Raw genomic sequence first — 13,115 nt, forward strand, 5'->3', positions numbered from 1 at the left:
GACCAAACTGAAACTAATTCAGGGAGTGCTACACCGCGTGACCACAGACCCTCTACAAAAGCAACGGAATCAACTAGTGCTGCCAAAAGAGTACAGAGCCCTGGCCATGAGGGCCCTGCATGATGATTTTGGACATTTAGGGATGGAGAGGACCCTGGAACTTATCCGTAGTAGGTTCTATTGGCCTCGGATGGCCGAAGATGTTCGCAGAAAATGTGATACCTGTGCTCGATGTGTTCAAAGGAAAACTCTACCCACAAGGGCCGCATATCTGAAGAACATCACCAGCAACAAACCTCTGGAGCTGGTTTGCATTGATTTCTTGTCCTTAGAAGTAGACAAGAGGAATATTGGGAACATTCTAGTAGTAACGGACCATTATACGCGATATGCGCAGGCATACCCCACACGTCATCAGAAGGCCACTACCGTCGCTCGAGTACTGTGAAAAAAATATTTCTCAGTTTATGAATTCCCAGCCCGGATACACTCGGATCAGGGACGAGACTTTGAGAGTCACCTTCTGAAGGAGGTGCTGAGGACAGCAGGAATTAAAAAGTCAAGGACAACGCCTTATCACCCACAGGGTGATCCGCAGCCAGAGAGGTTCAACCGAACCCTGTTAGATATGTTAGGGACTTTGCAGCCAAAGCAGAAGGCAACCTGGAGCCAACATGTCGCATTTCTAGTGCACGCCTACAACGCCACAAAAAACGACGCTACGGGAGTCACCCCATATCTCTTAATGTTTGGGCGAGAACCAAAATTACCCATAAACCTGTGCTTTGGTGTATCCGAGGATGGAGATAGCTATGACACTCACCAGCAATATCTATCCCGACTACGAGAAAAGCTGCGGGATGCTTATCACTTAGCTACATCTGCAGCTCAAAAGAATGCAGGCCGCAACAAACATCGATGTGATGCAAGAGCTCCAGCCAGGGGACAGAGTCCTGCTGCAAAATTTGGGTATTGCTGGCAAACACAAGATAGCTGACAGGTGGAAGGCAATACCTTACCTAGTAATAAAAAAGCTAAAAGACCTGCCGGTTTATAAAATCAAACCTGAAGAGGGTACAGGGCAGACCAAAACCGTGCACAGAAACCTTTTGCTCCCTGTGGGAAAATTGGTAGGCAGCCCTTATAAGATTGGCCACAACCGGGCAACTGGGCAGAACAAAGGTGCTGTGCCAAAGCCGCCTTCCAACGTGGACAGCCGGCTCCCTGCAGCTAACCTACCCCTACTCAGCACATCTGAGAGTGAGTCTAAGGAGGAAGACACAACCATGGTGTATCCTGGAATGAAGACAAAATTTCAGTCTCAATCCGCTGAATCAAAAGAGAGCACATCCTCTTCCGCCCTAAACCCTATGGCAGAAGTATTTAGGCCCATTCCTGACATCCCTGAGCCACTGGTGGGACCCCCGTGTAATGACTTACACAGACTATTGGACAGTGGTGACATACAGATGGAGGATGTCGAGAGCACCTGCGACCCTCCACTGTTAAAACTAGAAATGCAGGGGCCTATGCCAGTACTCGAGGGGAACTCACAGGAAACCTCCCCATCCATCACTCAAGAGGATGTCCCCTCTACCATAGCAACAGAGATTCTCAATAGGCAAGACAGGGTAATAAGACCAGTGAAACGGTTAACTTACGATGCACCTGGGGTAATTAGTGAGGAGCCTATACATTTAGCACACAGGTTTGTGAAAGCTAAAGTGGGCTATCTAATGCCTTTTGGAGGGGACCAATAAGTTGGTATAGTAGGGAATGTGATTTGTCGGGACGACAAATTCTTGGCTGGGGGGAGGATGTAAGCAGAGTCAGGATAAGCTCTACACTGACATCTGGTGAAAAGAAGTTCAGAGAGTGTATTTGCATAGGTACGCACACCCTATCCCAGACTCCCAAGCTGTGGGATTGCTTGGTGACAAATTGCTCACCCTCAGTTGGGTGGTACTGGCTAGACATGGGACATGGGTTCCAAAACCCAGAGAATTGAGAGAGGTGGGGGACAGGTATCTGTGCCTGGTGGTGCAGTCTCCTTGTGGAGCTAGAAGCACCAGTTGCACCCTCTCCACTGTGGAATGTCAGAGTTGATTTTTTATTTCCTTAAGAATCCAGATACAGGTTACTGAGCTGAAATCACTTTGGGCTAATAGTGCACTAGCACTGGGGCTCCCCTACTATGAGCTGGAATCACTAAGAGCTAAAAATCACTAAAAAGCTAAAATCACTAAGCTGAGAGCACTGAGTACAGTGCTAACTAGTGGGGAGCCCAAAGCTATACTGTGGAACAGAGCTGTTGGTGGAGTGGAGCAGTTTGTGGGGACGGCTGGAGCGGATCACGGGACAGCTGGTGGCAGCGGAGCGGCTGGCAGAGCGGAGTAGCTGTGAAACGGGTGGAGCGGCCCACAGAGCGAGCAGAGCTGAGCAGTTTGCAGGGACAACTGGAGCAGCTCACAGGGCAGCTGGTGAAGCAGAGCAGCTGGCGGAGCGGAGCAGTTTCTGAGAATGGCTGGAGGAGCAGAGTGGAGCGGCTGGTAAAGCGCAGCAGTTTGTGGAGAAGGCGGGAGCAGAACCCACGGAGAGGCAGGGCAGTTGGCCCCGGACCACGTAAGGTGCCCCTTTCTACCAGGCTGGGGGGGGGAGACCTCTGCAGATAGACTCTCGAACTTTGGGGCTGCACTGACCCAGGACAGAGACTTTTGGGACTGTGGGTGATTTGGGGGTTGCTGGACTCAAGAGCCCAGGAAAGAGGACACAGCTCAATTTCCTGGGGTGGGTCTTGGCTCACGGTTTGGTCTATGAACTCTAGTAGAGGTGTTTTTCCCAATTTAGTGTTTGTTGTTTATCTCATGTATTAAATCTTTTCTGCTACACCAAGACTCTGTGCTTGCGAGAGGGGAAGCATTGCCTCTTTGAGGCGCCTAGGGGTGTTTGTAAGATTTTCCCAGGTCACTGGGTGGGGGCTCGAGCTGGTTTGGAATTGGGTTATTGAAACGGAACCCCTGGATACTGAACCCGGCCCTTGTTGCTGCCAACTCAGAGGGGCAGAAGGGTTACACTTGCATCATACACTGTGAGAAACTGCTATCTGTAGGAAATTGCTACATCAGATAGCAGTTTTTTACAATCCTTTACATATGAGTAACTGCTGCAGGTAGCAAATTTGAGCACCGGGGTGGCATAGTGCCAGCGCCCTGGGGATGCCCGGTGCTGGGTGGCCCCAGCCACCCCAAGTCCTGGCCACCCTAGGCCCAGCATGCTTCCCTAAAGAGGAGCAGCCTGCCTGGGCTGGGGCCATGGGGGAAGGAGAAGGAGAAGGGGACTTTGTGGAGGAGTGTGGGCGGGTTCACGCTGGGCTGTTTGGGGAGGCACAGTCCTCCCCAGCCTATGCAACGTGCCGCCCATGATGGTCTCCACCCTTCCCAGCAGAAGCAGATTTGCTCTTTGAACCACGAGGCCGGTTGCTGCTGGAAATTGCTGGGGAGGGTCTGGCATAGAGCACCGCCTGCTAGCTTGGCCCACTCCTTCAGCACCCAGGAGTCACAAGCAGAACAGGATCCCATTGCAAGCTCTGAGTACCTTGGGTAGTGGCCTCATCAGGCCATGATTTCTGTCTACAAACCTACCCTGCAGCATCTCCCCCCCACCATTATTGGTAATCCCATTGGAAAACCTCATCAATCTTAACTGGGAGCTAACCACTCAAACAGCATAGGGGGTTAGCCAAAGACTTCACAAAACAGGGGCTGATCTTTAATGACCCGGAAAGAGTTAAAGGTCTGCATTCCTGTAGCATGGTCTACCAAGGAGTAAAAGAGGCCACTCTGCAGAAATCAGTTTGTAGAGCCATACATGCTTGACACAACAAATCCTGTATCTCTGCAGAGGGTTAGACTAGACCCTTGCAGTCCCTTCTAACCCCATGAGTCTATACTTGTTAAACAATTGAACAGTAGCCCACCTATGCTGATGCAATAGACACTTATGGTGAGGAAATTTTGCAACATTTCCCTATATACACAGACTTACAAGAAGTCCATTATTTTAGTGGAATGCATTAAGTCAGGAAATGCGAAAAGTAAGGTTCACATAGAAAAGTTAGCTCAATCATTTCACACATTTTGTATGGTGTACATGGAGCAAAATAAAAAAATTACATTTCTAAAAGAAGCAGAAATCAAAAATACTATCTTTACCTATATTTACATATATTTGTAATAATGGACATTAGGAACTGCTATTTATTATATGTTATGTACCTTATAATTTAAAACCTCATTAAATAATTTCAAGTAATTAGATTGTGCACATTGCTGGTTTGTATAACCATGAGCTCCTGTTACTGTTACCTTCTTTCCCCCCCATTTCCTCCTTTTTTGTTACTTTCACTCATGTGTTGTCTTAATATAGACAAGCTTTTTAGGGTGATGACTGTCTTTCCTTATGTTTGTACGTTGCCTAGCGTGAGAGGAGCCTAATTGTGATCTGAGCCTCTAGGTACTACTGAACAATAAATACATTAACAAATATAGGAGATCATGTAATTGGATCTATGCAGATGGGCCCTTATTTTCATATGGTGTCACACTGAAATCATAGGCACCATAATCCATCTGCTATAGAATTAAGGCCCACATACATTATATGGCTAACAATGTTTCTCCAGAAACTTTACATTTTGCATTTATTTGAATTATGCAACCTTAAAGTTGTATTAATGCAGGATTTTTTGCATGTGAAATGTTTAAATAGTAAATGTGTTATTTATACTTATATTTAACAAGATGAAGATGTAGTGTAAAATAGATTACTCTGATTTTAAAATGCTGCTTACCTGACCCCAAAGTGTCATCCCTTGAGAGCATTTTCGGTGAGCAAGAATGTTTTTGTGGAGATTAAGGTTAACAATCCTGCAATGCTGCTGCTTTCCTTTTGTCCCCACAGCCACATCACATATATCTGGCATTTGCCCTTTGCATTATATTCTGTTGCCTTGGTAACACAACACTCGGTGCTGATTCTGTTGCACAGGGTTTAATCATTCATTTGATTAAACATGCCTTATTTTCCTCTTCAAAATGGTCCACAAACAGAGCATGATTTGCACAAATATATTTATTATCAAAATGATTTTCTCATTGAGTTCTGCAAATACTTTTTGGATGGTAGATAATTTCTAAATAGTCCTTTAAACACATGCAATATTTAGTTTTGAAACTGAAGCTGCTTTGATTGGACATGTAAGTTTTCTGATTGGATTCATCTGGTTTCTGGTGTGAATACTTAAAATTAATTAAAAATTGCTTTTAATGTTCTGTGGCATTAGCTCAAAATGCATAGTTTCAGCGAACAATCTGGAGAGTCGCTTGCTAGAATATTTGCAGAAAGCAAACACAGAAAGGGTATAAATTATCATAATGTACTTCTTTATAAATTTGGTGAATTATTTCTGTAAAACTTCTGCACCAGTTGCCCACTAAATTCAATATTACAAAAATACATTTAAAAAAGATAGCATGGCAAAAGTCGGGCTACCAAGAGAGGGTCATGCTATTTCACATATGTAATGTTATGGTATTAATAAATACATGCACGTAATAATACTGCATCATTTCTCACCACTGAACATGTATAACATGAACCAAGTTTTAACTCCCAAGTGTTATCTGTATATTTATAATGCCTTGAAACTCCATTCTGATAGATGCTGTATAGACACATAGGGTGCCACGGCCCCATCCCAAAGACCTTCCAAACTATTTAAGACTGGACACACATGAAAATAACAGAAAGGTAGAGAAAGGGAGGATGTGGGTAACAGTAATTACACACTGTGCTTCAGTCCATCTGTGAATTTGATTAATTGAATGGAGCATTGAAGATACACTGCTTTAATTGTAAGGCACTTAGATATTAAGGTGATGAGCACCATAGAAAAGATGATAAATAAATAGCACATATTTGCATATAGTAGCTATGCACATAATTTAAAAGGGCTCCTTTCCTCAGAAACTGAATTTGAGCAGCTGCTGTGCCACCACTGTAGAATCGTTTATATTATCTATTTGTGGAGGAAGCTGGTGCCAGCTTTCCATGTGTTCCACAATTGTCTGCCTTCAAAACGTAATCTGCAGCCTTGCTGCATACAGTACAAAACAGCACATTATTGTCACTGTGAAATTTGTTCTTGCCAAATTCAGTGACATGGTCTTTAGGGGTGATTTTTAAAGCTTTCTCCATCTTTTCATGACTTTAATTACTCACATCTGGAGATTGAAGTGAAATTTGAAATGCATTAAAACATGAACCCGCCGTTGAGTAACCTCTATACACTGGAAGCAGTTTGTTGGAGTATGTTTAGCTATGTAAATTTAAAGCGCATTCAAATATCAACCACAAGAGGGGGAGATTGCACACACTGAATAAGTGACACTGTTAATCTAAAATTTAGACGCCAATTAAATTATGTATAATCTACATATGATATGATGTTATCCTTATAGAGCATTTTATCCCACATCTTATTCACATGCCTATGACAAATAGCTGGGGAGTTATGAAAACCCTGGGAAGTTCTAGTGAAACAGAACTGTCATCTAATTACTGTTTTATGCAAACCAAAGTATCCTGATACTGTCATCAATTTAATTCTATCAATTAGGGGAAGTAAATTTTAAGGCATTTTTAAACTCTTTCCGATGTTTTTCTGTAAGCCTCTCTTAAGATGCTGCAAAGTATCTCAGATCATTCAAAGCTAGATGTCTCGTTACAACACTGGTACTTTCAGTATAATTTAGTTAATAGTTGTGACATTCTGTATCTCGAGGCAATACCCCCATGTTCATCCTTATGATTGTGTGGTATCCAATGCAAAGTTTGTCATGTTGGGTGTCTTCGGAAGGTCCATTATGCACTGAGAATGGTTGCTATAGTGATGTTATAGGTTGTAATTACATGTATATAGTTATGAGGTTGAAAATGTGTCCTTATGGCTTAAAACAAGCCCAGGCAAAAACTCTCCAAGAGCAGAAGGGCAGTTCACACCTCATCAGGGCAGGTATGGGACAAACTCAGCCCAGCCTCACAGGAACAAAGGACACTGGCCTAGGCAGCAACAAAAGAATCTGTTAGACTCTCGAGGGAGTCACTCTGCTTCCTTTAGTCAGTTTTGGATTACAATGAGGTAATGCTCACCTGATTCTGAAGGCGGGGTAAAGCCAAGAGGCAAGAAAGAACATGATAAAAGGGAGAGACATTTGCCATGCTCTTCCTCTCTCTTCCACCTCCATCTACAGACACCACCACCAAGCAACTGACGCCAAGCGACTGAAGGGCAACCAGCCAACCTGTGGTGGGAAGCATCTAAGTTTGTAAGGGCACTGAAAGTGTTAAGAGCAGCTTAGAACGTGTTTTGCTTTTATTTCATTGGACTTCTTGTTCCTTGACTTATAATCTCTTAAAAACTATCTTTGTAGTTAATAAATTTGTTTGTTTATTCTACCTGAATCAGAACATCAAGCGTTTGGTTTGAAGTGTGTGAGACTCCATTAGGATAACAAACCTGGTACATATCAATTTCTTTGTTAAATCGACCAACTCATATAAGCTTGCAGCATCCAGTGGGCATAACTGGACATTGCAAGACGGCCGATTCTAGGGTTGTGTCTGGGACCGGAGACATTGACTAGTGTCATTCGGTTGCATAATCCAAGCAGCTGCTGGCCAAAAGTGCCCATTCATGTAGCTGGGAGCACCTTACATGCCAGAGGCTGTGCGTGAACATCCCGGGAGTAGGGGGTTCTCACAGCAGAGCAGGGTAAAGCTGGCTTCAGAGTCCAGGATCGGAGTGACCCAGCAGATCACCAGTCCAGATAACACCAGGGGAAAGTCACAATAGTTAATATATGCTTTTATTTTTTCACGAAATGTAAAAGCTAAAGATTCTCTCTAAAAACACAAATTCCATGTTTTTCTGTGGCAAATGGATTTCTAGAATCCCTGGTAATAACAGAACCTGTTGGGACTAAGTGTTATTGGCACATATAACATGGGGCGAAGGAGGGAAATTACTTTTGTACCTAAATGCAGAAGTGACAATAGCAGACTATGAAGGACAAGAGAAGCAGAACATGTCATTCCCATTATCCAGACATAAGATTAAATGTGACAGAAAATGGGTTTAAAGACTTTAAGATCACAGAAATATTTGTCAAAAAAGAAAAACAAGGTTTTTAACAATGATAAAATAGTATCATAGCATTATCAGTGATGACAGAAACTATCTCATTATTTCAAAGCAATTTGTAACAGTACAGCAGTGCAGCACATCTGCTCGGTGCCAAGGACATGTAAAGTCATATGGTTATGCAACAAATTGATGACAAAAAAGGATTGCTCTATCCCTAAATGGCTAACTTAATTAACTATGCTGTAGGTTCTCTATATTCTGAGATGCATCTTGGAAGAATGTCATACCAAAGGAATATTCAAATATTCAGTGCTTTTATTGCACAAATGCATGAATATTTCAGCAAATGTAGTATCATCACTAAGGCTACGTTTTAGTCATGGGTATTTTTAGTAAAAGTCTTGGACAGGTTACGGGCAGTAAACAAAGATTAATTGCCTGCGACCTGCCCCTTACTTGTACTATATACCCCTGACAAATCTCGGGGAGGTAGGGTTGCCTGGGGGTGCCAGGGATGGGGGCCGCTGGTGTTGGGAGGGAGGGTAGGTGGTAGCGCACAGCTTGGGACCCCACTGGTACCAGCAGAAGCAGCTGGCGGGGCTGGCTGGCTCCCTACTTGGCCCCGTGCCTCCCCGGAAGCAGTGACATCCCCCCTCACTCAGCTCCTAGGTGGAGGCATGGCCAGGCAGCTTTGCGCACTGCCACCCAACTGCTAGCTCTGCAGTTCCCATTGGCCAGGAATGGTGGCCAATGGGAGTTGTGGGGGTGGTGCTGCAGGCAGAGGCAGCATGCAGAGCTGCCTGGCCACGCCTCCACCTAGGAGCTGAGGGATGTCGCCACTTCCAGGGAGCCCCCACCGAGGAAAGTGCTGCCCAGAGCTCTCACCCTCTCCTGCACCACAACACCCAGCTGTGAGCCCCCTCCCATAGCCAAACTCCTCCTGCTGTTGAGGGGTTGCGGTGACCAGAGACTGCCCCGGTAGTGGTCAGTGTGACTGGCCCGGGGGCTGTCTGAGCTGTTCAGGCAGGCCCCGGGCCAGCCACATCAGCCACTGCAGAAGTCCCGGAGGTCCCGGAAAGTCATGGACTTCCGTGACCTCTGTGACAAACTCACAGCCTTAATCATCACTAATATTTTTTCCACACAGCAGTGAGGCCCAAAGAGCACATAAAACTATGGCATATTCGTGTTACTGACCTATCTCTTTATCAGATGTTGAAAAGGAATTGTAAAGTGAGAAAAAAAGTTCAGCTATAAATATGCACAAATCTATTCCTGGTGTAACTCGATTGATTTTAATGAAAAATAGTCTCAAAGTATTTCAATTTGGGTACCCAAACACTCAAGACACTAAGAATTAGAGGCCACTTTTGAAAATTTGCCAACATACCTTCCTTGCTGTGCCAGTCTCCCCCATCAAAATAATGTGGTAATATCTACTTCTCATGGGATATAAGGCTTAGTTCATGGAGTCACATGCAGGAAAATTGACGCAATAAAGCTACCCAGTCTTGCAAATATAACTAACCTTTAACTTGTAGTTAATGGATTACTAACATTTATTTATAATACAGAAAATAATATATAATTAAATAAATACAATAAAATACACCACCAAGTCTGTGCAAACATAATGGCTAAGGACAAAATAAATATTAAATTTTAGTATTGACATTTATAATGACCACTAAAATATAAACCTTTTTATGCTACCAACATGTCATATTAAATATTAAGATGGTTCAATAAAATAACTAATAGATATTAAAGAAATTACATATGTTAGCTGACTATATATTATATTAATCATGTTGTATATTAATTTATTGGCATACAATATGTCAGTACTATAAATTACTTGTTTCGGTTGTATTTATGTTAAATACAAATAAGACCATATACATTTACATGCAATGGATATTCTTTCAGACATGATAGTATAATTATGTGAAAACACAGGTAATGTTTATTACTCCTTAGAGCAACCACATGCTCCAGATTAGTTCAGGGCTTTCTAAAAGAATGTGCTTTCTTCATAATGTATTGAGAGTCTACAGAAGTCAAAAGAAAATAATTATAAAAAAGTATTCACATTAATTTTGTAATTTTTGTAATTAACAGTTTTATAAAGCATACTCTTACTCATAAAAGTAATTCCTATTTGAGTCGTCTCATTGACTTCAGTAAGATTACTCACATGACTATGGACTACTCATGAGCAAGAATTGCAGGAATGCGGTCCCTTATCTTTTGAAACCATGTTTTTAGTTTAACATGCCTAACCACTGAGCTCAATTCTGCTCTCAGATATAACTCTGAGTGCAGGAATTGGGCCAATTAACCTTTTTCTCCAGTACCGTTATAACCCTAATAAATTGTATAACTACATAAATATCACACCATATTCTAACAACTCTTTGGAGGCAAGACAATGGAAACTTTGAAGTAACTGACTCTACCACATTATTCCCTGATCATTGGATAATTCTGCAGTCCTTAGTCAGGCAAAGCCCCCATTGAACTTCATGGGTGATTGAGCTGATTAAGTAATGCCAGATCTGTTCCTTTGTAATTATTTGTCACCAATGTACATATATCAGGATTCTGTGTACCATCATTATTAGTATCTGCAGCTGTATTATTGTGGGCTGTGATTGTACGTAACCTCTCAAGTGGGAGGAGCTATAATAGGTGTGAGACCGAGAGGGGTGGTGGTATTAAAGGACTATATTGAACAATGTGCCATGCAAAAATCGACTTTTGGAACATGTTAAGTGGTTTTCCTGGGCAATAGCGAGGAAGAAGTGAATGCAAATTCCCCACTTCCTGTTATGCAAAGTTATACTCTGAGACATGAGCCATTGTCTGCTGATCACCTGTTAGATGAGGCCAAGATCAAAGGCCCAAGTTATTATAAAGGAAAGACTGAACTATTCATGGTTCCTCTGGTTCTAAACCTGGGACAGTTATGAACTCGTAACGCACAGGGTAAACTCAGTTGTGAATTTTGAACATGTATATAGATTCTTTTATGTTTTTTCTGTAATGCTTTCACTTTAACAATAAATGTGCTTGCTTATAAAGAGCTGTATGATAACTTATAATTTTGGACATAACCTCTGGAGAGAAAGCAACGTGCAAACATTGGCCTTTGGCCTTTTAGGTGGTCTGGCTTGCTGGGGATATCATAGTGTAGGCAGGAAACTGTGCAGCGTAGAAAAACCTCAGTCATAAGTAAGAGAGATGTGGGTCTTTGCCTGAGGAGCTGGGAGCCTAGAAGGGGTGCTCGTAAGGGTACAATGGAGGGGGAATACAGGTGCTGTGGCTCTGACCTGTGACAGATGTAAGAAATGTAAACATTTTAAAATAGTTGTGTAGAAATGACTGAGATAAATGTTGCTAGTTCGTGGGATAACAGAAATGGGGAAATTAGGAATGAAGTCAAGGCATATGTTAAACTGACAAACTATCTTAACTCACACATCCATTTTTATTACTGAAGCATTGGTGTCAAAAGGGCAGAACAAAAGTAACTGCTTAACCAAGGCACATGTCTTACATTTGTCCTCTCCATGCCCTTGTGTAACACTGATGTATCTAAAGGTAAGTGCTACTCCTCTGATAGGTATCAGAGGGGTAGCCGTGTTAGTCTGGATCTGTAAAAGCAGCAAAGAATCCTGTGGCACCTTATAGACTAACCAAAACGTCTGTTAGTCTATAAGGTGCCACAGGATTCTTTGCTACTCCTCTGATAGGATGCATTGTGTAATTTACTAGTTGTTTGTGCTTTAAGGACAGCAACTTGCTCTCCATAGATGAAAAAAAGTTAAAGCCACTTAATGCACAGGCATAAAATGCGTTATGATCTTTAGGCAGCACATAGCATTGTACATGATTTAGCCTGGAACAGTGGGTCAAATCATCTGCTGGTGTAATTGCATAAACTTCAGTGTAGCTGCACTAGCAGAGAAATTGGCTGGCTATTTTAAAACAAACAAGATTCAATTTTTAATGACTGCATCTATTATCACCTCTTTTTTATCTGTGCCTTAAATTTTGCTTTCCTCTTGAATTATAGTTATGAGCAAAAAAAATTCATTTCAGTCAGCTCTTTCACATGGTTTCATTCTCAAAAATTATACAGGTCTCTCGCAAATTACACGTATTTAACATGCGCGATTTCAGCTTTATGCTGAAAGGCCTGGAGTCCAGGAGGGGACATGGCCTCAAGTAGAAGAGGCATGGCCTCAAGATTTAAAGGTTCTGGGGCACCAGCTGTGGTTGGGAGTACCAGGGCCTTTAAATCACCCAGGGGGCTCCCAGCTGCAGAGGTGGCTGGTAGCCCCTGGGGCGAACCAAAAGGCCTGAGGCTCCAGCCACTGTGGAGCTTCGGGCCCTTTAAATGCCAGCCCCAGCCTGGCTGCCAAAGCCATGGGTGGGATTTAAAGGGCTCCTCTGGGCTCCCCATCATGGCAGGAAGCCTGGCGGAGCCCTTTAAATCCCGCCTGCAGCTTTGGCAGCTGGGCTGGGGTGGCATTTAAAAGGCTCCACCAGGCTCCCCGCCGTGGTGGGAAGCCCGACGGAGCCCTTTAAATCCTGCCCGCAGCTCCGGAGGCCGGGAGGGGGGATCCCTTTAAATTCTGCCCACAGCTCCGGCGGCGGGGGCATTTGAAGGGCTCCACTGGCCCTTTAAATGCCCTCCTTCCCTGGCCCCACCGCCGAAGCTGCAGGCGGGATTTAACGGGCTGGGGGTTTTGACTATATGCGGTTTTTGCTTTACGGGATAATCGCGGAACGGAACCCCTGCCTAAGATGCGACAGACCTGTACACAGGTTTTGTTTACAGATATTTTATTGGATTTAAAGACATTTCTTAGTCATTGTTAGATATGCAAAATGTAGCACAACTTTA

The sequence above is a fragment of the Gopherus evgoodei genome, chromosome 1 (assembly GCF_007399415.2).
Source record: "Gopherus evgoodei ecotype Sinaloan lineage chromosome 1, rGopEvg1_v1.p, whole genome shotgun sequence".
NCBI classification, from domain to species: domain Eukaryota; kingdom Metazoa; phylum Chordata; order Testudines; family Testudinidae; genus Gopherus; species Gopherus evgoodei.